This window comes from Lithobates pipiens, unplaced genomic scaffold (genome assembly GCF_037356315.1).
Source record: "Lithobates pipiens isolate NorthernLeopardFrog02 unplaced genomic scaffold, aLitPip1_a1.2 Scaffold_16, whole genome shotgun sequence".
Classification (NCBI taxonomy): Eukaryota; Metazoa; Chordata; class Amphibia; order Anura; family Ranidae; genus Lithobates; species Lithobates pipiens.
The window spans coordinates 243,334,701-243,360,075 of record NW_027507748.1 but is presented as its reverse complement, the minus strand read 5'-3'; the positions used below and the strand labels follow the sequence as shown (position 1 = coordinate 243,360,075).

The window sequence follows — 25,375 nt, the reverse complement described above, 5'->3', positions numbered from 1 at the left end:
ATTTCAAAAGTACGGCGGACTGGCATACACACGGCCGGATTGTCCGCCGAAATGCGAGTCCGGCGGGAAGATTGGTGTGCAACACGGATTGTTTGGCGGACTTGAGTTTGCCGGACTTTTCCACCGGATTGTTTGATCATGTGTATGTGGCATAAGTTTCCTCCTTTAAATACTAACTCTAGTGTACATATTTTCGTTAAACAAGTGTTAAGAGACATTGCGAAAATCCCGCGTAGTCGAGGTACAGTAAAAAATGTATCTGACAATGAAAATAAGGCATTACGTACATTATCATCTAAAAAGACTGTTACAATTAAACCATCGGACAAGGGCGGCAATGTGGTGCTGATGGACAGCGCCGCATATCGCTCTATGTGCCGACGAATTCTTGACAACAAAGAATGGTATAAAATTACACAAATAAGATACATAGAAAAATCATATTGCGTATTCTATGACTTAATAGATACAGCATACAAAGAAGCTGTTATTGATAAACAGCTACACGAATATATCCGAACAAAATATCCCAAAATGCCAGTTTTCTATAGTATTCCCAAAGTACACAAGGGTTTGGGCGATCTTACGGGACACCCTATAGTGTCTGGCAATGGAAGTATTTCCGAAAATCTGAGCAGAGTTATAGATGCATATCTGCAACCGTATGTAAGAGCCTTACCATCCTTTGTTAAGGACACTATTCACTTTCTGCAAATAATTAAAACACTCAAACTACCGGCTCAGGTACTTCTTGTTACCATCGATGTGGAATCGTTGTACTGTTCCATCCCGCACAATATGTGCCTTTCTTCCATTCATGATGTTTTGAGTCGTAATCCTTATCAGAATGGGTCATTCAATACATTTATTTTGAATGGCCTAGACTACATTTTAAATAACAACTATTTTTCCTTTGATGGTTCCCACTTCCTCCAGGTACAGGGCGTAGCGATGGGGACATGTTGTTCCCCATCCTACGCCAATCTGTACCTGGGGGAGTGGGAAAGATCTCTCTCCAGCGATGAGGGCCTCGTTGGGTACCTGGGCCAGGTGTTTATCTGGCTCAGGTACATCGATGACATCTTTATCGTTTGGAGCGGCTCAAGGGAAGCTCTTTTTGAGTTTTTTGATTTACTCAATATCAACAAGTTTAATTTAAAATTTACTTTAAACTATGATGTCAAATCTGTGACATTCTTGGATGTCAAGATTGAATTGGTCAGGAAATCTTTCTACTACTTTGTACAGAAAAACCACTGCTGGCAATACTATATTACACGCAGATAGCTTCCACCCTCGCCCCCTAATAAACTCTATACCGTATGGACAATACCTTTCGCTTGAGAAGAAATTGTTCCAGTGAGGTATCGTTTAAAAGTGAGGCTGACAATCTTCAAAGTCGTCTACTCGCTTGCGGCTATAGTCACAAATGCCTTCGTCGGGCGTATAATTCAACTATTGGGCAAACCAGAGATTCCTTACTATTAAAATCTTCCAAAAGTGGTAAAAATCAAAAAGATGAGAAGACACGCATTATAACACGTTTTTCTGTACAGCATAAAGAGATCAATACCATAATTAAGAGACATTGGTCTATTCTAAGAGATGAGGAGACAGTGAGGCATTTTGTGTCTCCTTTTCCCTTAATCACGTTTAAACGAGCCACGTCCCTAAAGGACAGGCTGGTAAGGAGTGAGTTTACAGATTCGACTAATAAAAAACATTGCACAACTTTGGGCACCTTTCCATGTGGCAGTTGTGCACACTGTCCACTAATAAGAAAAGATAGAATATTTAAGTTACCTAATGGCCGAATTTATCGACCTAAACATTTTGTCAACTGCCAGACCTGTGGAGTCGTATATTTGATGGCTTGTGAGTGTGGGGCCTACTATGTAGGAAAGACCAAACAAAAATTCTGGTGTAGAATTTCTAAACACGCATATAGTATGTAAATTGGCAACATCTACCTTCCCCTTGGCAGACATGCGGTCACATATCACGATTATATTATGCCAAAAATTCTCTTTGCTGCCTTAGATAGGGTACACATTCCCAAACGAGGCGGTGATTGGAACAAGACATTGCTACAAATTGAACAAAAGTGGATACATTCACTTCAGGCCACACAATATCCGGGCCTCAATGAGGCAATCTCGTTTGCACCTTTTCTAAAAGGTTATACTTCAGGCCAAACGAGTTAATGTAGTAAATCAGTTGATAAATGCCAGTGAGGGCAAAGAAATATAAAATAAATCCCACTATTGTTACAGTGTGGATTCAGTCACTGTCTCTCTGCTTTCCCTTTCTCCCCTCCCTTCCCTCATCTCATCCTTTGTCCCGGCCCTCTCCCTACCCTTCGTTTCCCTCTCTCCCTGGATCGTAACTGAATTATTATTAATCCATACCATAGCATGAAGCAGTGAAACAATAATGGTGGTATTTATTATTCCGACAATACTATGTATCACTAGCAATAGCTATATTGTATTATTGATGTACTGTCACTTTATGTAATTCTCCTTGGGCATTATGGACCTATTGTTCTGATTGAGGTTGGACAATGTCGGGGGTTTCGCTGGCTTCCCGGCACGGGGAGAGGACGTTGGAGCACTTTTTTATTGCTTCCCGTCCCCGATCTCCCTAGGCTAGTTTGGGCTGGGGGTGGTAAATCCCGTGCCAGCGGCATTCCGTGATCGCCGCCGGACGTCGCGGTCTGCGCAGTGCGCCTGCGCGGGCTCTCCCCGGGTCCTATGGGGGTCTTGCACTGTGCAGGCACGTGCGCATCATCGCGACGTCATGCGGGTTGCGTCGGAGATGACGGGAATTCCGGGGCATTATGTGCCTTCCGGAACGCCAAGGAATTGACAGGAGCCATACATATGGCTCTGATGGTTGAGAGCAGCAGATGGGTGGAGAGTTGACACACCCCTAAATAGGAGGAGAATCCCACCTGTATCTAATCTAACAAACAAGTAAGTGCTATAAATAAGGTGTAATAGCCAGGACCTTTTCATTTGAGTCCTGGAACACCATTGAAACAGATCATTGAAACAGGTATGGAGTATGTTGAAGAGAGATATCTCTCTTTTCTAGGGATGAGCCGAACACCCCCCTGTTCGGTTCGCACCAGAACCTGCGAACAGACCTAAACTTCGTGTGAACTTTAGAACCCTATTAAAGTCTATGGGACTCGAACGTTCACAATCTAAAGTGCTCATTTTAAAGGGTAATATGCAGGTTACTGTCCTAAAAAGTGTTTGGGGACCTGGGTCCTGCCCCATGGGACATGGATCAATGCAAAAAAAAGTTTTAAAAACGGCCGTTTTTTCAGGAGCAGTGATTTTAATAATGATTAAAGTGTAATATTCCTTTAAATTTCGTAGCTGGGGGGTATCTATAGTATGCCTGTGAAGGGGCGCATGTTTCTGGTGCTTAGAACTGTCCCTGCACAAAGTGTCATTTGTGCAGGAAAAAAAGTCTTTTAATATCACTTGCGGCTAAATTGTCGGGTCTCCGTAATACAGAGAACACTCAATGAGTGTTCTCTGTATTAGCCGACAATTCATTCATTCATTCATTGATTAAAAAAAAAAAGCGTGGGGGTTCCCCTAAATTCAATTACCAGGCCCTTCAGGTCTGACATGGATATTAAGGGGAACCCCGTGTCAAATTAAAAAAAAATTGACGTGGGGGTCCCCCCAAATATCCATACCAGACCCTTCAGGTCTGATATGGATATTAAGGGGAACCCCGCATCAAATTAAAAAAAAAATTGATGTGGGGGTACCCCTAAAAATCCATATCAGACCCTTTATCAACCTGGCAGGCCGCAGGAAAAGAGGGGGGGACGAGAGGGGGGGACGAGAGAGCGGCCCCCCCTCCCTCCTGAACCGTACCAGGCCACATACCCTCAACATTGGGAGGATGCTTTGGGGGTCTGTGACCCCTCAAAGCACCTTGTCCCCATGTTGATAAGGACAAGGGCCTCATCCTCACAACCCTGGCCGTTGGTTGTGAGGGTCTGCGGGCGGGGGGCTTATCAGAATCTGGAAGCCCCCTTTAACAAGGGGACCCCCAGATCCCGGCCCCCCCTGTTTGAAATGGTAAGGGGGTACAAAAGTACCCCTACCATTTCACAATGAAAGTGTCAAAATGGTTAAATAAGACAAACATACTTTTGAAAAATTATTTTATTAAAAATGAAAAAAATAAAAAAAAGATTCCAGCGGTGCTAATCCACTCTTGCTATCCAGCGACGGGTCTCCGGGGTCCAGCGATGGATGATCATATCCAGCCACGGGGGATCTCTCAGTCCAGCGCTGTCCATACATCCTTCTTCTGTCTCCACTCGGGAGACACTACAGAGAGCCCAGCGCTGACGTTTCTTATATTAGGAGGGCGGGGCCACCCGTCACCTGACCCCGCCCCCTCTGACGCTGGTGAAGGGAGCCAGGGGTTCCCCAGTGACGTGTGGGTGACCACGCCCCCTCTGATGTAACGGAAACCTGCGTTACATCAGAGGGGGCGGGGTCACCCACACATCACTGGGGAACCCCTGGCTTCCCTCTCCAGCGTCAGAGGGGCGGGGTCAGGTGACGGGTGGCCCCGCCCTTCTAATATAAGAAACGTCAGCGCTGGGCTCTCTGCAGTGTCTCCGGAGTGGAGACAGAAGAAGGATGTATGGACAGCGCTGGACTGAGAGATCCCCCGTCGCTGGATATGATCATCCATCGCTGGACCCCGGAGATCCGTCGCTGGATAGCAAGAGTGGATTAGCACCGCTGGAATCTTTTTTTTTATTTTTTTCATTTTTAATAAAGGAATTTTTCAAAAGTGTGTTTGTCTTATTTAACCATTTTGACACTTTCTTTGTGAAATGGTAGGGGTACTTTTGTACCCCCTTACCATTTCAAACAGGGGGGGGGGGCGGGATCTGGGGGTCCCCTTGTTAAAGGGGGCTTCCAGATTCTGATAAGCCCCCCGCCCGCAGACCCTCACAACCAACGGCCAGGGTTGTGAGGATGAGGCCCTTGTCCTTATCAACATTGGGACAAGGTGCTTTGAGGGGTCACAGACCCCCAAAGCATCCTCCCAATGTTGAGGGTATGTGGCCTGGTACGGTTCAGGAAGGAGGGGGGGGCGCTCTCTCGTCCCCCCCTCTTTTCCTGCGGCCTGCCAGGTTGCGTGCTCGGATAAAGGGTCTGATATGGATTTTTAGGGGGACCCCCATGTCAATTTTTTTTTTTAAATTTGATGCGGGGTTCCCCTTAATATCCATATCAGACCTGAAGGGTCTGGTATGGATATTTGGGGGGACCCCCACGTCAATTTTTTTTTTTAATTTGACACGGGGTTCCCCTTAATATCCATGTCAGACCTGAAGGGCCTGGTAATTGAATTTAGGGGAACCCCCACGCTTTTTTTTTTTTTAATCAATGAATGAATGAATTGTCGGCTAATACAGAGAACACTCATTGAGTGTTCTCTGTATTACGGAGACCCGACAATTCAGCCGCAAGTGATTTTAAAAGACTTTTTTTCCTGCACAAATGACACTTTGTGTAGGGACAGTTCTAAGCACCAGAAACATGCGTCCCTTCACAGGCATACTATAGATACCCCCCAGCTACGAAATTTAAAGGAATATTACACTTTTATTGTTTCACTTTAATCATTATTAAAATCACTGCTCCTGAAAATACGGCCGTTTTTAAAACTTTTTTTTGCATTGATCCATGTCCCCTGGGGCAGGACCCAGGTCCCCAAACACTTTTTAGGACAGTAACCTGCATATTACCCTTTAAAATGAGCACTTTAGATTTCTCCCATAGACTTGTATAGGGTGTTCCGGCTTTTCGAATTTGCTGCGAACAGCCCAAATTGTTCACTGTTCGCTGAACAGGCGAACAGGCAATGTTCGAGTCGAACATGAGTTCGACTCAAACTCGAAGCTCATCCCTACTCTTTTCGCTGCATCTCTTTTTATTGATATAATATGAAGTTTGTTAACTTTATAACTTTTGATTTAGCTTTAGGGCCGCTGAGGCACTGGGGGCTTTTCGTTATTCGTTTTAAGGGGCTATTTTACTTATCTGCAGACTACAATATAAGTGCGGCAGATACAATACGCAGGTAATACATTATTATTCACTGACGCTCTTAATATTTTTTATCACTATTCATACTATCACTTTTTTAGGCATCACCACGTTTATGGGGTTATTGATTCAATACACACATTTATGGGGTTTTTTTATTTCCTTTCTCTTATACACAGTCACATATTTTGGTTCATTTGCATCACTAGTTTATTATTATTACTATTATTATTATTGTTATCATTTTTGAACTACATTACTTGGGAAACAAAGTGGCATTCCCCTCTCATTTCACTATTCCCACTTATCTATGCTTTTGTAGATTAGCACAATATACGCAATACTCCAGTCAAATAACTAGTTATAATATATATTTTTTGTGATGTATTTGCTCCATATCATATTGTATTTCATTATTTTTAGGTGTGGCCACCTTGGGTGTGCCAAGAACCTCCTCCTCTGTTCCTCTGATCACCCTGGGGAAACTCCAGACACTGTCAATTCTTGTAAGCTAGCGTTTGATGCCCCCGTGAAGTTGTGTTCCGACTTTTTTCTCCCCTTCTTTTGTCCCCCCCCTCCTGTGTCCATCTTGGTGGGTGGCTGAGGTGGGTCAAAATAGTGGGGCAGCGGATCCAGGATGACCCTTTGAGGGAAGGCACTGTTCCGTTTTTCAGATTTTATTAGAAGTCTCTGGTTGAAAAGCATTGGTTCGATGGAACTGGTAAATATTATCTAAATAAGTTTTGATATTGCATTCATTTTTCGGTTAAAACCTATTATATTGAAAGTCTCTTTTTTCTTTGATTACCTGCAGAATATACAATATAACTACTCCTTTCGCCAGGGCTTTGTTGCTTTTTACCCCCTGAAGAAGACCCTGACTCCCTGAAGGTCGAAATGCATTGGGGCAGCCCGGGTGCTATTTTGCAACTTTTGAAAAAGTGCTGTACTTGTAAATTGTTCCTGTAACCTATTTTGTATTAAATGTTGCATATACTGTTTATCCACTGATATGCTATAATATTATATACCAGAGCCTGTATTTTTAATCTATGATGGCAAATAAGCCGTTGAATCAATAAAATAAATATAACTTTTTACGGATTTATCTCTGCTTCATGTTGCTGCCTGAAAACCCCAAGGGGAACTCTTCTTTTTATTCTCTCTAGAATACTTAAAGCGGTAGTAAACCCGCAATTATTTTTTTTTTTTTTTTTAAACCTGCAAAGCAAAATGCATAATGAGCTAGTATGCACCGCATACTAGCTCATTATGAAATACTTACCTTAGAACGAGGCCCCGACATCTGGCCCGATCCACGCCGAGGGAGCCGACATTCTCCCTCGGCGTCTCTTCCGGGTATCGCGGCTCCGGCGCTGTGAGTGGCCGGAGCCGCGATATCGTCACTCCCGCGCGGGAGATTTCAGTCCGGCCGCACGAGCGCTGCCGGATTTTCACGGAGAGAACCCCCTTGTGCGCATGCGCCGCTGCAGTCAGCGGCGCATACCGAGGGGAATATCTCCTAAACCGTACAGGTTTAGGAGATATTATTTTTACCTACAGGTAAGCCTTATTATAGGCTTTCCTGTAGGTAAAAGTTAAAAAATCTACCATACTACCACTTTAAGGGTGTGCAGCTAGCTCGTTTTTCATTCATTTATTTATATTTATGCACTTTTTTCCTCCTTACGTTTAGAGATATCCACTTCTTACCACGAAGTGTTGTTGTGATATCTCCTATGTCCCTATACATCTTCTCAGTGTAGGCAGGGACAGTTTGGTGTTTGCAAATCACTAGCTACTATAGCTATACTAGCTAGCTACTACTAGGGCCACAAAGGTGCTTTTAAGGACTGGTATAGATGTACTATTTGGTGTGCAGTATATAGGGGTCTAATACACGTATAAAATACTTGCACATATAGAAAGCATAGTATAGTGCATTTCCACTGTGCAGCATTGTGACTGCTGAGCGATTCTGCAGCGATACTACAAAGAGTAACAAACACAAGTAGAAAAAAGTATTATAACTGGTGTGATAGACCAGTGGCCCCCCAAAATGACAGATTGAAGCGGGGTGTTATATACCTTCTTCCACATACATACTGCACTTCTATAGAGACTTTTGTCACAGGGTCATTTAAAAAATGACAGGCAGAGGAAGAGGCAGGCCCTTCTGCAGGGGTGGTAGGGGTAGGGCAGGAGAAATAGGCTTGAGCCAAAATGGCAAATTGCAGAAGGTGCGTTCGATTACGTCAATGGAAGCACCAGACTTGGTTAAGTGGCTCACTCAGCCTTACTCTTCTGCACCCTCCTCATCCTCTCGATCTGTACCCTCTTCTTCACTCTCTGCTATGTGCACCCCCAAAGACACTACCACCAACAACACCACCACCACCACAATATACCCTCCGCTTGAGTCACAGGAATTATTTTCCGATCTATCACAAGACATTGTCGATGCACAGCCACTCTTGGCATTGGATCAGGAAGAGGAGGTAGCAACAATCGCCACTCAGCAGTCTGGCGACAGTACCCAGATCAGCCCAAGGAGGAGGTTGGTCCCCTGTGTTGCTGCCTACTCCGAGATCTCTAATTATAGTGGTGGGGAAGGTAACGTCGATGATGACGTGTCTAGTGATGTCACGAGGGTGCCTACAAGAGATGAAGAGGAGGGGAGATATGGACCAGCAGATAGGGAGGAGAAGCAGGCGGAACTTAGATTGCACAGGAGGGACAAAGCAGACTGCTAATGTATCAGGAGCGAGGCATCAACCATGTCTGGTGCTCCCAGGATGCCGGCACATGGCTCCGCAGTGTGGGCTTTTTTTAACGTGTCCGCTGCTGACAATAGTGTTGCCATCTGCAGCCTTTGCAGTCAACGCATAAGTCGCGGTAAGCCCAGCACTCACCTAGGGACAACCGCCTTAAGAAGGCACATGTGCTGCCATCACTGAGCCAAGTGGGAGCAACGGAACCCACAAAGCCACACTCCAGTCTCTCACCATCCAGCCTCGTCTTCTACTTCTCCTCTCTCCTCACAATTGTCCTCCACTCCACCTTCCATCATGCCATCCTCACGTTTTTTTCTGCAAAAAGGCAGGCTTCCGTGGGCCAAATGATCGAGCGTAAAAAAAATGATGACGCCGGATAACTCTCTTGCCCAATGGTTGACGGCTGGCTTGTCAGAACTGATAGCCCGCAAACTACTGCCATATAAACTGGTAGACTCGGAGGCCTTTTGAAAATTTGTGGCCATTGGAACACCACAATGGAAGAACACAGGAAGGAAGTATTTCTCACAGAAGGGCATCCCAGAGCTATATGGCCATGTTCAGCGGCAAGTGAATGTATCTCTGGCACACAGTGTCAGTTCCAATATACATCTGACCACAGACACGTGGTCGTGCAAACCCGGGCAGGGAAGGTATATAACTTTTACTGCCCACTGGGTGAACCTTCTGACGGCTGTCAAGCATGTAACCCGTGGCACCCATGTAGATTTTTTTTACTGCCACGGATTGCATGCAGGCCTGGCTCTTCTTCTCTTCCTTCTACTCCATCCTCCTCCCTCTCCTCCTTGGCTCTTCCGCTGCACCGCCCAAGATCCCCAGAACCTATTCGACATGCCAGGTGAGACGTTGCCATGCTGTGCTGCGTCTGTTGTGTCTGGAAGCCAAGAGCCACACTGGCCCTGCACGCCTTTCAGTTTTGTGTTCACAAGCAGATCAGTGGCTAACACCGCTCAATTTGACAGTTGGTAAGGTGGTGTGTGACAACAGTGCCAATCTGCTTAGCGCATTGAAATAGGGCAAAATTACACATGTGCCATGCATGGCACATGTCTTAAACTTGGTCGTGCAGCGATTCGTTGTCAAATACCCTGGGGTCCAGGACATCTTGTGGCAGGCAAGGATAATCTCGGCCCATTTCAGAAGATCGTACACGGCCATGGCTCGCCTTGCTGACATTCAGCGGTGACACTATCTGCCGGTCAGACGACTTATTTGCGATTGCCCGACGTGATGGAACTCAACCTTCTATATGCTTGATAGGCTGCTCCAGCAGAAACATGCAGTTTCTGTGGCAGAACAGGTTCTGGGGAGCTTGGTTTTTTTCACAGTGCCAGTGGCTGCTCATGCGCGACACATGCAAACTTTAATGAGATCACCAAACTGGTCAGTCCTTCTTTATGGAGCATGCATTGCTTTGTGTCATTGATCAAGCCATGGAGGAGCAGGAGCAGGAAGATGAAGAAGTCACAATGCTGGATGAATTCCCGGGGGGGGGGGGGGGGCTACTCTATCTGAGACAAGTCAACAACAGGAGTCTGAAGAGGAGTCAGAGGAGGATGGTGACGGGGCGGATGAGGAGGAGCAAGAAGAGCATGCATTAAACCTTTCTGTGATCCCTGTTGTCCGTGGATGGGGAGAGGAGAACGAGGAAGACGACATTATCCTGGAGGATGAGCAGGAGCTTCCAGTTTAGTGCAAATGGGGGCCTTCATGCTCCAGTGTTTTAACAGGACCCCCGTATAAAAAGCATAATGGTCAAGGACCAGTACTGGGTGGCAACGTACTTAGACCCCCGGTACAAACACAAAATGGTGGAAATGTTACCACCATCACAGAGGGCTGTCAGAATGGAGCACTTACAGACCTTGCTTTGAGAAATGCTGCATTCTGCTTTTGCGTGCGCTGGCAGAGGAGGAATTTCCACTCCCAGAGAAAGAGTTGCGGGTACCAATCCAACAGCGCCTGCAAGAAGAGGGCGGTTTGAAGATGTGTTGGTGACTTCTGATATGAGGTAATTCTTTCAGCCGACCCATCGACAGGTCTTTCAGCCGACCCATCACCAGCATCAGGGAATGCCTAGACCAACAGGTGTCCGACTACATTGGGTTAACGGCTGATGTGGACGCTCTAAAGAGTGATGAACCCCTGGACTACTGGGTGGGCAGGCTTGACCTCTGGCTATTGCTTGCCTAATTTGCAATGGAACTGTTGGCTTGCCCCTCGTCCAGTGTCCTGTCTGAAAGGATGTTCAGCGCAGCAGGGGGGATCGTGACCGATAAGCGCACTCGCCTAGCTCACAACAGTGTTGATTACCTCACATTTATAAAAATGAATGCGGCCTGGATCTCGGAGGAATTCAACACATGTGACCAGTAGACCATGTATATGCATAACTCTATAAATTATTTATTTAATCGAGCACACATACCTTTTTTCTACCTTTGGCTCACTTCCTTGTACAAAAAAAGCACACTATATGCCCGTACCCTCCTGTTTGAAGAGGTTGAGCAGTGTCATATTTTTGGGTCCCGCAGCGAGTTGCTGATATCAGTGCTGCTGTCAGTGCTCTCTATCTTGGTGCTGGTGTGGTGTCAGTGATCTCTATCACGGTGCTGGTGTGGTGTCAGTGCTCTCTATCATGGTGCTGGTGTCAGTGCTCTCTCTCTATCTCAGTGCTTGTTTCAGTGCTCTCTCTCTATCTCTGTGCTGGTGTGGTGTCATTGCTCTCTATCTTGGTGCTGGGGTCAGTGCTCTCTATCACGGTGCTGGTGTCAGTGCTCTCTATCTCGGTGCTGGTGTGGTGTCAGTGCTCTCTATCTTGGTGCTGGTGTGGTGTCAGTGCTCTCTATCTCTGTGCTGGTGCCAGTGCTCTCTATCTTGGTGCTGGTGTGGTGTCAGTGCTCTCTATCTCGGTGCTGGCGTGGTGTCAGTGCTCTCTATCTTGGTGCTGGCGTGGTGTCAGTGCTCTCTATCTCGGTGCTGGCGTGGTGTCAGTGCTCTCTATCATGGTGCTGGTGGTGTCAGTGCTCTCTATCAGGGTGCTGGTGGTGTCAGTGCTCTCTATCACGGTGCTGGTGTCAGTGCTCAGTCTCTATCGCAGTGCTGGTTTCAGACAGTGAGGGAGATAGCAGCGGAGAAGCCAATCAGCAGGCAGTGCCAGCACCATGGCTGAGGATCAGCAGCACTGGACTGGCACCTCCAGACCACCACAGTGGAGCAGTGCATAGGTGAGGGTAAGGGCCGGGCAGAGGGAGGGGCTCAAGCACAGGTTGGCACACTGGGACACTGGCACAGGACTGCTCTGCCCTGACTGTGGCACTGATCATCTCCTGCATCCCCTTCATAGCCTGGCCTGACCTTGCCTCTCCTCCATGGCCTTCATGTACTCCTGAATTGTCAAAATTTCACAGATAAAAAAGAATGCTTGTCGTTGTCGATCCCAGATTCACTTAATACTTTTGTTATGTCAGTGTCCATGTTGTGGGACTATGTGTGCACAGCTAGTAAGTATTTTGTGGCTGAAAATATGAACTGGAGATTTTTCAGGTCGCCTGCCATTAAAGTCAAAGGGGTCCCCCGCGAACCTTGCAGTTCCCAAACTTTTGGTCACATTCGCAGTTCACATTCTCAAAATGTCCCGTTGGAATTTCGTCCATCACTAGTGCCTAAGGCCCAATTTTTCAGCCCCTGATTAACAAGGTCATGTAATTGCAATTGTTGATGCAATGCTTTGCAGCAGGGCTCATTCTTGCACTCCAACTAGAGTATCTGGGAGAGGTTGCAGTGTCATTGCACCAGTGCCTAAAGCCCAATTTTTAAGCCCCTGTTTAACAGGGGCATGAAATTACAATTTTTGATGCAATGCTTTACAGCAGGGCTTATTCCTGCACTCCAACTAGCGTATCTGGGAGAGGTTGCAGTGTCGTGGCAGCAGCACCAGTGGCTAAGACCCAATTTTTCTGCCCCTGTTTAACAGGGGTGTGTAATTACAATTTGTTATGCAATACTTTGCAGCAGGGCTCATTCCTGCTCTCCAACTAGAGTTTCTGTGAGGTGTTGCAATGTTGTTGCACCAGTGCCTAAGGCCTAATTTTTCAGCCCCAGTTTAACAGGTGCATGTAATTACAATTCTTGATATACTATTTCACAGCAGGGCCCATTCCAGCACCCAACTGTGAGGACTTACAGTGTTTTGGCTCCAGCACCACCACCACCACAACCACCAAAGGCCCAATTTTTCTACCACTGTTCAACAATGGCATGTTATTACAATTAAGAAAAAAAAAGCTGCGCTGAAAATCAGAAAAATGCATGATATAATAAATAATTTTGAATGTAAATAATTCATGAAATCACAATTATTTGGTTATAAAACTTGGGGTCAACTCGCCAGCAATTTAATTGCAAGGTATAGATTATCTAAATTAAAACCGCCTTCACCCTCCCAATTCATATACCTTCACCCTCCCAATTCATATACCATATAATGGTGCTAAAATAAATCATTACCACGTGAAAAAACATATTCCCACCATATATACAGAATTATTGATATTACAAACTTGAATTAAAATAAAAAACAATAGTGGAAAAACAAATGAATATAGTCCAAAAATAGATGAAAAAACGATGGTTATATATAGAGGCAGGAGGATAAGAAAATGAAACTTCAGTCCTCTTAGGTGACACCGCACACAGCACCATCAAGACATGAAACAAGTGCACCAAGAAAAGAATCCTCCACCACTAGATCCAGTGAGGCTTACCAGCTAGCCAGACCTCTTTTTAACCAGTTGCCGACCGCCGCACGCCGATGTACGTCGGTAGAATGGCACGGGCAGGCATAAGGACATACATGTACGTCCCTTGCCTCCCGCGGGTCGGGGGCCCGATCGGGCCCCCGCCCGGTGCCTGCGGCGGTCGGTTTTCGTCCAGGAGCGATCCGGGACGAGGGGGCGGCCATTCATTCATGGCCACCCCCTCGCGATCGCTCCCGACGAATAGAAATCCCCGGTGACATCACTTCCTCTCCTGTAATGTAAACACAGGAGAGGAAGTGATGTATTCTCTCCTCCGTGTCGGTATTTTTCGTTCCGACACGGAGGAGAGCGTATCGGTGAGTTGCACCAACACTCTACACACACAGTAGAACATGCCAGGCACACTCACACCCCCCTTTACCCCCCGATCACCCCCCCAATTACCCCTGCCCCCCAGTCACAGTGACACCAATGTCCTTTTTTTTTTTTTTTTTTTTTTTTTGCATTGGTGTCATTTGTGACTGTAATAACTGTTAGGGCAGTTAGGGTTAGCCCCCTTTAGTTCTAATGTACCCCCCTAACCCCCCCAATAAAGGTTTAACCCCGTGATCACCCCCCGTCGCCAGTGTCACTAAGGCTGAGTTCACATTGCAGCGGTTTATGAGAACGAATGTGATTCGCACCGCACTGCAGTGCAAATCACATCCGATCTCTGTGCGATTCGAGTTCAGCCATTCGCCGCACCCGCCGCACCCGCCACACCCGCCGCACCCGCCGCAAATTCGCACGGGACCCTTTTTTTGGCCCGCAGCAGAATCGGATCGCATGGGTGTTCACACCATGCGATCCGAGTTTGCAGATCGCACTGCGATATGCAAACTGATCTTGGGGTGTCAGTAACATTTCACTGACACTCCCAGCAGTTCGCATAGGGCAGTGTGAACTGCCGCCGGGAGGCATGCGATGCGGGAACCCGCCGCGGATTTGCGGCGTTTCCGCATCGCTCCAGTGTGAACCCAGCCTAATAAGCGATCATTTTTCTGATCGCCGTATTAGTGTCACAGGTGACGCTAGTTAGGCAGGTAGGTATTTAGGTTCGCCGCAGCTTTTTATAGCGCCAGGGACCCCCATATACTACCGCATAAAGCCCCCTGATTGCCCCCTAGTTAACCCTTTCACCAGTGATCACCATATAACTGTTACAGGTGACGCTGGTTGGTTAGTTATTTTTTTATAGTTTCAGGGCACCCGCCATTTATTACCTAATAAAGGTTTAACCCCCTGATCACCCGGCGGGTGTCATTTGTGACTAATAACTGTTAGGGCAGTTAGGGTTAGCCCCCTTTAGTTCTAAGGTACCCCCCTAACCCCCCCAATAAAGGTTTAACCCCGTGATCACCCCCCGTCGCCAGTGTCACTAAGGCTGGGTTCACATTGCAGCGGTTTATGAGAACGGATGTGATTCGCACCGCACTGCAGTGCAAATCACATCCGATCTCTGTGCGATTCGAGTTCAGCCATTCGCCGCACCCGCCGCAAATTCGCCCGGGACCCTTTTTTTGGCCCGCAGCAGAATCGGATCGCATGGGTGTTCACACCATGCGATCCGAGTTTGCAGATCGCACTGCGATATGCGAACTGATCTGGGGGTGTCAGTAACATTTCACTGACACTCCCAGCAGTTCGCATAGGGCAGTGTGAACTGCCGCTGGGAGGCATGCGATGCGGGAACCCGCCGCGCATTCGTGGCGTTCCCGCATCGCTCCAGTGTGAACCCAGCCTAATAAGCGATCGTTTTTCTGATCGCTGTATTAGTGTCACAGGTGACGCTAGTTAGGCAGGTAGGTATTTAGGTTCGCTGCAGCTTTTTATAGCGCCAGGGACCCCCATATACTACCGCATAAAGCCCCCTAATTGCCCCCTAGTTAACCCTTTCACCAGTGATCACCATATAACTGTTACAGGTGACGCTGGTTGGTTAGTTCTTTTTTTATAGTTTCAGGGCACCCGCCATTTATTACCTAGTCTCACTAGTGTACCCCTAAATTTAGGGGTGTCTACTTTCCAAAATGGGGTCATTTGGGGGGGGTTTGTGCCATCTTGGCATTTTATGGCCTTCAAAACTGTAACGCCCTTAGAAAGCCTGAAGGCGGTGCTTGGTTTTCGGGGCCCCGTACGCGGCTAGGCTCCCAAAAAGTCCCACATATGTGGTATCCCCGTACTCAGGAGAAGCAGCAGAATTTATTTTGGGGTGTCATTTCACATATGCCCATGGCATGCGTGAGCAATATATCATTTAGTGACAACTTTGTGAAAAAAAAAAAAAAGTTTGTAATTTTCCCGCAACTTGTGGCAAAATATAAAATATTCCATGGACTCAACATGCCTCTCAGCAAATAGCTTGGGGTGTCTACTTTCTAAAATGGGGTCATTTGTGGGGGTTTTGTGCCATCTTGGCATTTTATGGCCTTCAAAACTGTAATAGGTAGTGAGAAGTGAACTCAAAAATTTACGCCCTTAGAAAGCCTGAAGGCGGTGCTTGGTTTTCGGGGGCCCCGTACGCGGCTAGGCTCCCAAAAAGTCCCACATATGTGGTATCCCCGTACTCAGGAGAAGCAGCAGAATTTATTTTGGGGTGTCATTTCACATATGCCCATGGCATGCATGAGCAATATATCATTTAGTGACAACTTTGTTAAAAAAAAAAAAAAAAAAAAAGTTTGTAATTTTCCCGCAACTTGTGGCAAAATATAAAATATTCCATGAACTCAACATGCCTCTCAGCAAATAGCTTGGGGTGTCTACTTTCTAAAATGGGGTCATTTGTGGGGGTTTTGTGCCATCTTGGCATTTTATGGCCTTCAAAACTGTAATAGGTAGTGAGAAGTGAACTCAAAAATTTACGCCCTTAGAAAGCCTGAAAGCGGTGCTTGGTTTTCGGGGCCCCGTATGCGGCTAGGCTCCCAAAAAGTCCCACATATGTGGTATCCCCGTACTCAGGAGAAGCAGCAGAATTTATTTTGGGGTATCATTTCACATACGCCCATAGCATGTGTGAGCAATATATCATTTAGTGACAACTTTGTGTAAAAAAAAAAAAAAATTGTTTTTTTTGTCATTATTCAATCGCTTGAGGCAAAAAAATAAAATATTCAATGGGCTCAACATGCCTCTTATCAATTTCCTTAGGGGGTCTACTTTCCAAAATGGGGTCATTTGGGGGGGTTTTGTACTGCCCTGCCATTTTAGCACCTCAAGAAATGAGATAGGCAGTCGTAAACTAAAAGCTGCGTAAATTCCAGAAAACGTACCTTAGTTTGTAGATGTGACAACTTTTGCGCAAACCAATAAATATACAATTATTGACTTTTTTTTTACCAAAGACATGTGGCTGAATACATTTTGGCCTAAATGTATGACTAAAATTGAGTTTATTGGATTTTTCTAATAACAAAAAGTAGAAAATATCATTGTTTTTCAAAATTTGCGGTCTTTTTACGTTTATATCGCAAAAAATAAAAATCGCAGAGGCAATCAAATACCATCAAAAGAAAGCTCTATTTGTGGGAAGAAAAGGACGCAAATTTTGTTTGGGTACAACATTGCATGACCGCGCAATTACCAGTTAAAGCAGCGCAGTGCCAAAGTGTAAAAAGACCTCTGGTCATTTACCAGCAAAATGGTCCGGTCTGAAAGTGGTTAAGGAGATCAAACGTGCCTGCAAATTTAACCCCCAGTCTGGACCTTTGTATCAAAATACACCGCTGGTGACTACTATCTGTATATCTCCTCCTTTGAGCGTCTCTCATCCCAGCCACATTGATAGATATTAATGGGATAAAACAAACAGAAGAGGTCCCATAGCGTAACTCCACAAACGACTTTTATTAAAACATATAAATATCAAGAATTTAAACTCACAATTTAGCTATATACAAGCGTGTGTATAAAATAACGAGCCGGCCGGCTCTCTCTCTCTCACTGCTAGTCCTTCCTAGCCTAACAGGGAATGACCGTGACGTTAGCATGCCGCTCAACCCTACGTCGTTTCATCAAAAATGACTTCTTCCTGGGGTACGAGCAGCTCGCTGATCCACCGCCTTAAGTATACAATGACTATAATTGTAAATGCCCACTTCTGAGCTCTTGGTTATAAGAGGAAAAAAAAACACTTTGTATTTTCGTGGATAAGTTCCGTTATGCGACCTCCACAAACAAGTGTGTGTGACTCAAATGGGGGCATCCAACTCTCATCGTTCAATTCACACATATTAATACACCATTTTAAGAGAGGGCTAATGCCCAAATTTGGCGTACAAAGACATGTGAAATAGCCTATCTCTTCTATATATGAATTATAACTCTAATATTTGGATCACAATAATTATGAATAAATCTATTCCATAAAAACGTAATTATTTCTATTTTGATTGTTGGAATTCAATTCTACCACCCATTTATAAGGGCATAGATTATACAGATTCAAACAACCAACAATAAATATTATATAAAAAATATAACCATAATGTTTGAATCAATATAATTGTGAATGTAAATAATTCATAAAATCACAATTATTTGGTTATAAAACTTGGGGTCAACTCGCCAGCAATTTAATTGCAAGGTATAGATTATCTAAATTAAAATGGCCTTCACCCTCCCAATTCATATACCTTCACCCTCCCAATTCATATACCATATAATGGTGCTAAAATAAATCATTACCACGTGAAAAAACATATTCCCACCATATATACAGAATTATTGATAAATCAAAATTCTGACCTATATTTTATGGTTATAACTCTACATTCAGTTTAAAATTGTATGCATGTTATATATACTGTGTATACATGTTTCCTCTAAGATATGTTCAAATATATTTCTCACATCTATCTTATAATGAAAGGCTGATGTCGGTTAGAGAATGTATTAAAGAGAAAACCATTTATTTATAAAAATAAAATTAAAATTAAATATTTGAAAGACCAACTACCATTAATATTATAATTCAATCTCAATCGGTACTTATATGTATAATAATCATATAAATCTCACCTTCCTCAAAGGTATTTATCCTCACCCAGGAACTCAGAAATAGTTCACAGTACACAGGCCTAACTATTATCTATAAAGGCATTTACATCAACATCCACGTTAAGGCCATGCGGTGTATAACAACGTACTCTGTATATCCACATCATCACTAATAGTGATGGACGAACTTCTGACGGGATGTTTCGCGAAACGCGAACGCGGCCGATAGTTCGTGAACCGTAACGTTCGCGGCGGGCCCCATTGACTTCAATGGGAGGCGAACTTTGCAAACCTACAGGTCAAATTTGCAGCCACAAAATAATTACTAGCTGTGCACACATAGTCCCACCACATGGCCAATGACGTAACACATGTATGAGGTGAATCTGGGATCGACAACTACAAGCATTCTTTTTTTATATGTGAAATTGTGACAATTCAGGACTGTGGAGCACATGAAGGCAATGGAGGAGAGGGAAGGTCAGGGTAGGCAAAGAAGAGGGTGCAGGAGATGATCACCAGCAGCGTGACATACAGCAATGACACCTGCACCATGATAGAGTCATCTGACACCAGCACCGTGATAGAGACGAGCACTTGACATCAGCAGCGTGACATACAACAATGACACCTGCACCGTGACAGAGTGATCTGACACCAGCACTGTGATAGAGAGCACTGACATCACCAGCGTGACATACAGCAATGACACCTGCACCGTGATAAAGTGATTTGACACCAGCACCGTGATAGATAGCACTGACATCAGCAGCGTGACATACAGCATAGACACCTGCACCGTGATAGAGTGATCTGACACCAGCACCGTGATAGAGAGCACTGACATCAGCAGCGTGACATACAGCAATGACACCTGCACCATGATAGAGTGATCTGACACCAGCACCGGGATAGAGAGCACTGACATCAACAGCGTGACATACAGCAATGACACCTGCACCGTGATAGAGTGATCTGACACCAGCACCGTGATAGAGAGCACTGACATCAGCAGCGTGACATACAGCAATGACACCTGCACCGTGATAGAGTGATCTGACACCAGCACCGTGATAGAGAGCACTGACATCAGCAGCGTGACATACAGCAATGACACCTGCACCGTGATAGAGTGATCTGACACCAGCACCGTGATATACAGCACTGACACCTGCACCGTAAGCAGCCCCAAGAGTAAGTCAGCATAGCACAGGGATGGTGGGAGCCCCTCATAATGAGCATAGCACAGGGATGGTGGGAGCCCCTCATAATATGCACAGCAGAGGTACAGCCCCAGGAGGAAGTCAGCACAGCACAGGGATGGTGGGAGCCCCTCATAATAAGCAGCCCCAGGAGGAAGCCAGGACAGCACAGGGATGGTGGGAGCCCCTCATAATGAGCATAGCACAGGGATGGTGGGAGCCCCTCATAATAAGCAGCCCCAGGAGGAAGTCATCACAGCACAGGGATGGTGAACTTTACAAACCTACAGGTTATATTTGCAGCCACAAAATAATTACTAGCTGTGCACACATAGTCCCACCACATGGCCAATGACATAACACATGTATGAGGTGAATCTGGGATCGACAACTACAAGCATTCTATTTTTATATGTGAAATTCTGAAAATTCAGGACTCTTGAGACAATGGAGGCGAGGGAAGGTCAGGATAGGCAAAGAAGAGGGTGCAGGAGATGATCACCAGCACCAGCACCATGATATACAGCACTGACACCTGCACCGTAAGCAGCACCAGGAGGAAGTCAGCATAGCACAGGGATGGTGGGAGCCCCTCATAATGAGCATAGCACAGGGATGGTGGGAGCCCCTCATAATATGCACAGCAGAGGGTGCAGAAGAGTAAGGCTGAGTGAGCCATTCAACCAATTCTGGTGCTTCCTTTGACATAATCGCACGCACCTTCTGCAATTTCCCAATTTGGCTCAAGCCTGTTGCTCCTACCCTACCCCTACCACCCCTGCGGAAGGGCCTGCCTCTTTCTCTGCCTGTCATTTTTTAAATGACCCTGTGACAAAAGTCTCTACAGAAGTGCAGTATGTATGTGGAAGAAGGTATATAACACCCTGCTTCAAACTATTGTTTTTGGGGGCCACTGGTCTATCGCACCAGTTATAATACTTTTTTTGGATTGCGTTTGTCACTCTTTGTAGTATCGCTGCAGAACCGCTCAGCAGTCACAGTGCTGGAAAGTGGAAACGCACTATACTATGCTTTCTATAAGTGCAGGTATTTTATACGTGTATTACACAACTATATACTGCACACCAAATAGTACACCTATACCAGTCCTTAAGGACCTTTGTGGAACTAGTAGGTTGCGATTAGCAGACTGTACTTCACTCAACCCTATATACTGTAGTAAACTATACCTTACCAGTCCTTAGAAGGACCTTTGTGGAACTAGTAGGTTGTGATTAGCAGACTGTACCTCAGTCCCTATAATGATAAAGGACTACTGCAGCAGAAGGGCAGAAGTCAGCAGTAGTGCACCTCAACCCTATATATTGTGGACCTATACCAGTCCTTAAGGATTAGCAGACTGTACCTCACTCAACCCTATATACTGTAGTACACTATACCTTACCAGTCCATATAAGGACCTTTGTGGAACTAGTAGGTTGTGATTAGCAGACTGTACCTCAGTCCCTATACTCATAAAGGACTGCTGCAGAATAGGGCAGCAGTCAGCAGTAGTGCACCTCAACCCTCTATATTGTGGACCTATACCAGTCCTTAAGGATTAGCAGACTGTACCTCACTCAACCCTATATACCTTACCAGTCCTTATAAGGACCTTTGTGGAACTAGTAGGTTGTGATTAGCAGACTGTACCTCAGTCCCTATACTGATAAAGGACTACTGCAGCAGAAGGGAAGAAGTCAGCAGTAGTGCACCTCAACCCTATATATTGTGGACCTATACCAGTCCTTAAGGATTAGCAGACTGTACCTCACTCAACCCTATATACTGTAGTACACTATACCTTACCAGTCCTTATAAGGACCTTTGTGGAACTAGTAGGTTGTGATTAGCAGACTGTACCTCAGTCCCTATACTGATAAAGGACTACTGCAGCAGAAGGGCAGAAGTCAGCAGTAGTGCACCTCAACCCTATATATTGTGGACCTATACCAGTCCTTAAGGATTAGCAGACTGTACCTCACTCAACCCTATATACTGTAGTACACTATACCTTACCAGTCCTTATAAGGACCTTTGTGGAACTAGTAGGTTGTGATTAGCAGACTGTACCTCAGTCCCTATACTCATAAAGGACTGCTGCAGAATAGGGAAGCAGTCAGCAGTAGTGCACCTCAACCCTATATATTGTGGACCTATACCAGTCCTTAAGGATTAGCAGACTGTACCTCACTCAACCCTATATACTGTAGTACACTATACCTTACCAGTCCTTATAAGGACCTTTGTGGAACTAGTAGGTTGTGATTAGCAGACTGTACCTCAGTCCCTATACTCATAAAGGACTGCTGCAGAATAGGGAAGCAGTCAGCAGTAGTGCACCTCAACCCTATATATTGTGGACCTATACCAGTCCTTAAGGATTAGCAGACTGTACCTCACTCAACCCTATATACTGTAGTACACTATACCTTACCAGTCCTTATAAGGACCTTTGTGGAACTAGTAGGTTGTGATTAGCAGGCTGTACCTCAGTCCCTATACTGATAAAGGACTACTGCAGCAGAAGGGCAGAAGTCAGCAGTAGTGCACCTCAACCCTATATACTGTGGACCTATACCAGTCCTTAAGGATTAGCAGACTGTACCTCACTCAACCCTATATACCTTACCAGTCCTTATAAGGACCTTTGTGGAACTAGTAGGTTGTGATTAGCAGACTGTACCTCAGTCCCTATACTGATAAAGGACTACTGCAGCAGAAGGGCAGCAGTCAGCAGTAGTGCACCTCAACCCTATATATTGTGGACCTATACCAGTCCTTAAGGATTAGCAGACTGTACCTCACTCAACCCTATATACTGTAGTACACTATACCTTACCAGTCCTTATAAGGACCTTTGTGGAACTAGTAGGTTGTGATTAGCAGACTGTACCTCAGTCCCTATACTCATAAAGGACTGCTGCAGAATAGGGCAGCAGTCAGCAGTAGTGTACCTCAAACCTATATATTGTGGACCTATACCAGTCCTTAAGGATTAGCAGACTGTACCTCACTCAACCCTATATACTGTAGTACACTATACCTTACCAGTCCTTATAAGGACCTTTGTGGAACTAGTAGGTTGTGATTAGCAGGCTGTACCTCAGTCCCTATACTCATAAAGGACTGCTGCAGAATAGGGAAGCAGTCAGCAGTAGTGCACCTCAACCCTATATATTGTGGACCTATACCAGTCCTTAAGGATTAGCAGACTGTACTCAAACCTATATACTGTAGTACACTGTATCTTACCAGTCCTTATAAGGACCTTTGTGGAACTAGTAGGTTGTGATTAGCAGACTGTACCTCAGTCCCTATACTGATAAAGGACTACTGCAGCAGAAGGGCAGAAGTCAGCAGTAGTGCACCTCAACCCTATATATTGTGGACCTATACCAGTCCTTAAGGATTAGCAGACTGTACCTCACTCAACCCTATATACTGTAGTACACTATACCTTACCAGTCCTTATAAGGACATTTGTGGAACTAGTAGGTTGTGATTAGCAGACTGTACCTCAGTCCCTATACTAATAAAGGACTACTGCAGCAGAAGGGAAGAAGTCAGCAGTAGCGCACCCAGGGGAGGGCTGGCAGCCTTAGGCCTGGGGGGCAAGTCCAGTCAAGTGGCCCATTGAACCACCTAATCAGCTCACCATCCATCTGCACCACATTGCCCGCACAGAGAGAGAGAGAGAGAGAGAGAGAGAGAGACTGTTCCACATTGCCCCAGAGAAAGAGAGACCGCTTCACACTGCCTGCACAGGGAGAGAGACCACTTCACACTGCCTGCACAGGGAGAGAGACCGCTTCACACTGCCTGCACAGGGAAAGGACCGCTTCACACTGCCTGCACAGGGAGAGAGACCGCTTCCCACTGCCTGCACAGGGAGAGAGACCGCTTCACACTGCCTGCACAGGGAGAGAGACCGCTTCACACTAGCTGCACAGGGAGAGAGACCGCTTCACACTGCCTGCACAGGGAGAGAGACCGCTTCACACTGCCTGCACAGGGAGAGAGACCGCTTCACACTGCCTGCACAGAGAGAGAGAGAGAGAGAGACTGCTTCACACTGCCTGCACAGAGAGAGAGAGAGACTGCTTCACACTGCCTGCACAGAGAGAGAGAGAGAGACTGCTTCACACTGCCTGCACAGAGAGACCGCTTCACACTGCCTGCACAGAGAGACCGCTTCATACTGCCTGCACAGAGAGACCGCTTCACACTGCCTGCACAGAGAGAGAGACCGCTTCACACTGCCTGCACAGAGAGAGAGACCGCTTCACACTGCCTGCACAGAGAGAGAGACCGCTTCACACTGCCTGCACAGAGAGAGAGAGACCGCTTCACACTGTCTGCACAGAGAGAGACCGCTTCACACTGTCTGCACAGAGAGAGACCGCTTCACACTGCCTGCACAGAGAGAGACCGCTTCACACTGCCTGCACAGAGAGAGAGAGACCGCTTCACACTGCCTGCACAGAGAGAGAGAGAGACCGCTTCACACTGCCTGCACAGAGAGAGAGAGACCACTTCACGCTTCCTGCACAGAGAGAGAGACCGCTTCACACTTCCTGCACAGAGAGAGAGAGACCGATTCACACTGCCTGCACAGAGAGAGAGAGACCGCTTCACGCTTCCTGCACAGAGAGACAGAGAGACCGCTTCACACTGCCTGCACAGAGAGAGAGAGAGAGAGAGACCGCTTCACACTGCCTGCACAGAGAGAGAGAGAGAGAGAGAGACCGCTTCACACTGCCTGCACAGAGAGAGAGACCGCTTCACACTGCCTGCACAGAGAGAGAGAGAGACCACTTCACACTGCCTGCACAGAGAGAGAGAGACCACTTCACGCTTCCTGCACAGAGAGAGAGAGAGACCGCTTCACACTTCCTGCACAGAGAGAGAGAGACCGATTCACACTGCCTGCACAGAGAGAGAGAGACCGCTTCACGCTTCCTGCACAGAGAGACAGAGAGACCGCTTCACACTGCCTGCACAGAGAGAGAGAGAGAGAGAGACCGCTTCACACTGCCTGCACAGAGAGAGAGAGAGAGAGAGACCGCTTCACACTGCCTGCAGAGAGAGAGAGACCGCTTCACACTGCCTGCACAGAGAGAGACCGCTTCACACTGCCTGCACAGAGAGAGAGAGAGAGACTGCTTCACACTGCCTGCACAGAGAGGGAAAGAGAGACCGCTTCACACTGCCTGCACAGAGAGAGAGAGACTGCTTCACGCTTCCTGCACAGAGAGACAGAGAGACCGCTTCACACTGCCTGCACAGAGAGAGAGAGAGAGAGAGACCACTTCACACTTCCTGCACAGAGAGAGACCGCTTCACACTGCTTGCACAGAGAGAGAGAGACCGCTTCACACTGCCTGCACGGAGAGAGAGAGACCGCTTCATACTGCCTGCACAGAGAGGGAGAGAGAGACTGCTTCACACTGCCTGCACAGAGAGAGAGAGAGAGAGAG

General features: G+C 46.2%; 1 protein-coding gene and 1 long non-coding RNA gene across 2 annotated transcripts in view; both read left to right on the top strand.

The window, feature by feature from the left end:
• REN (renin) overlaps positions 1-25,375 on the top strand; it is a 1,244,704-nt gene that overhangs the window by 1,152,153 nt on the left and 67,176 nt on the right. The window lies entirely within an intron of this gene.
• Positions 6,520-7,209, top strand: LOC143982486 (uncharacterized). Its single transcript, XR_013274468.1, has 2 exons — positions 6,520-6,822; positions 6,916-7,209. It is a non-coding gene; the product is annotated as an uncharacterized LOC143982486 (long non-coding RNA).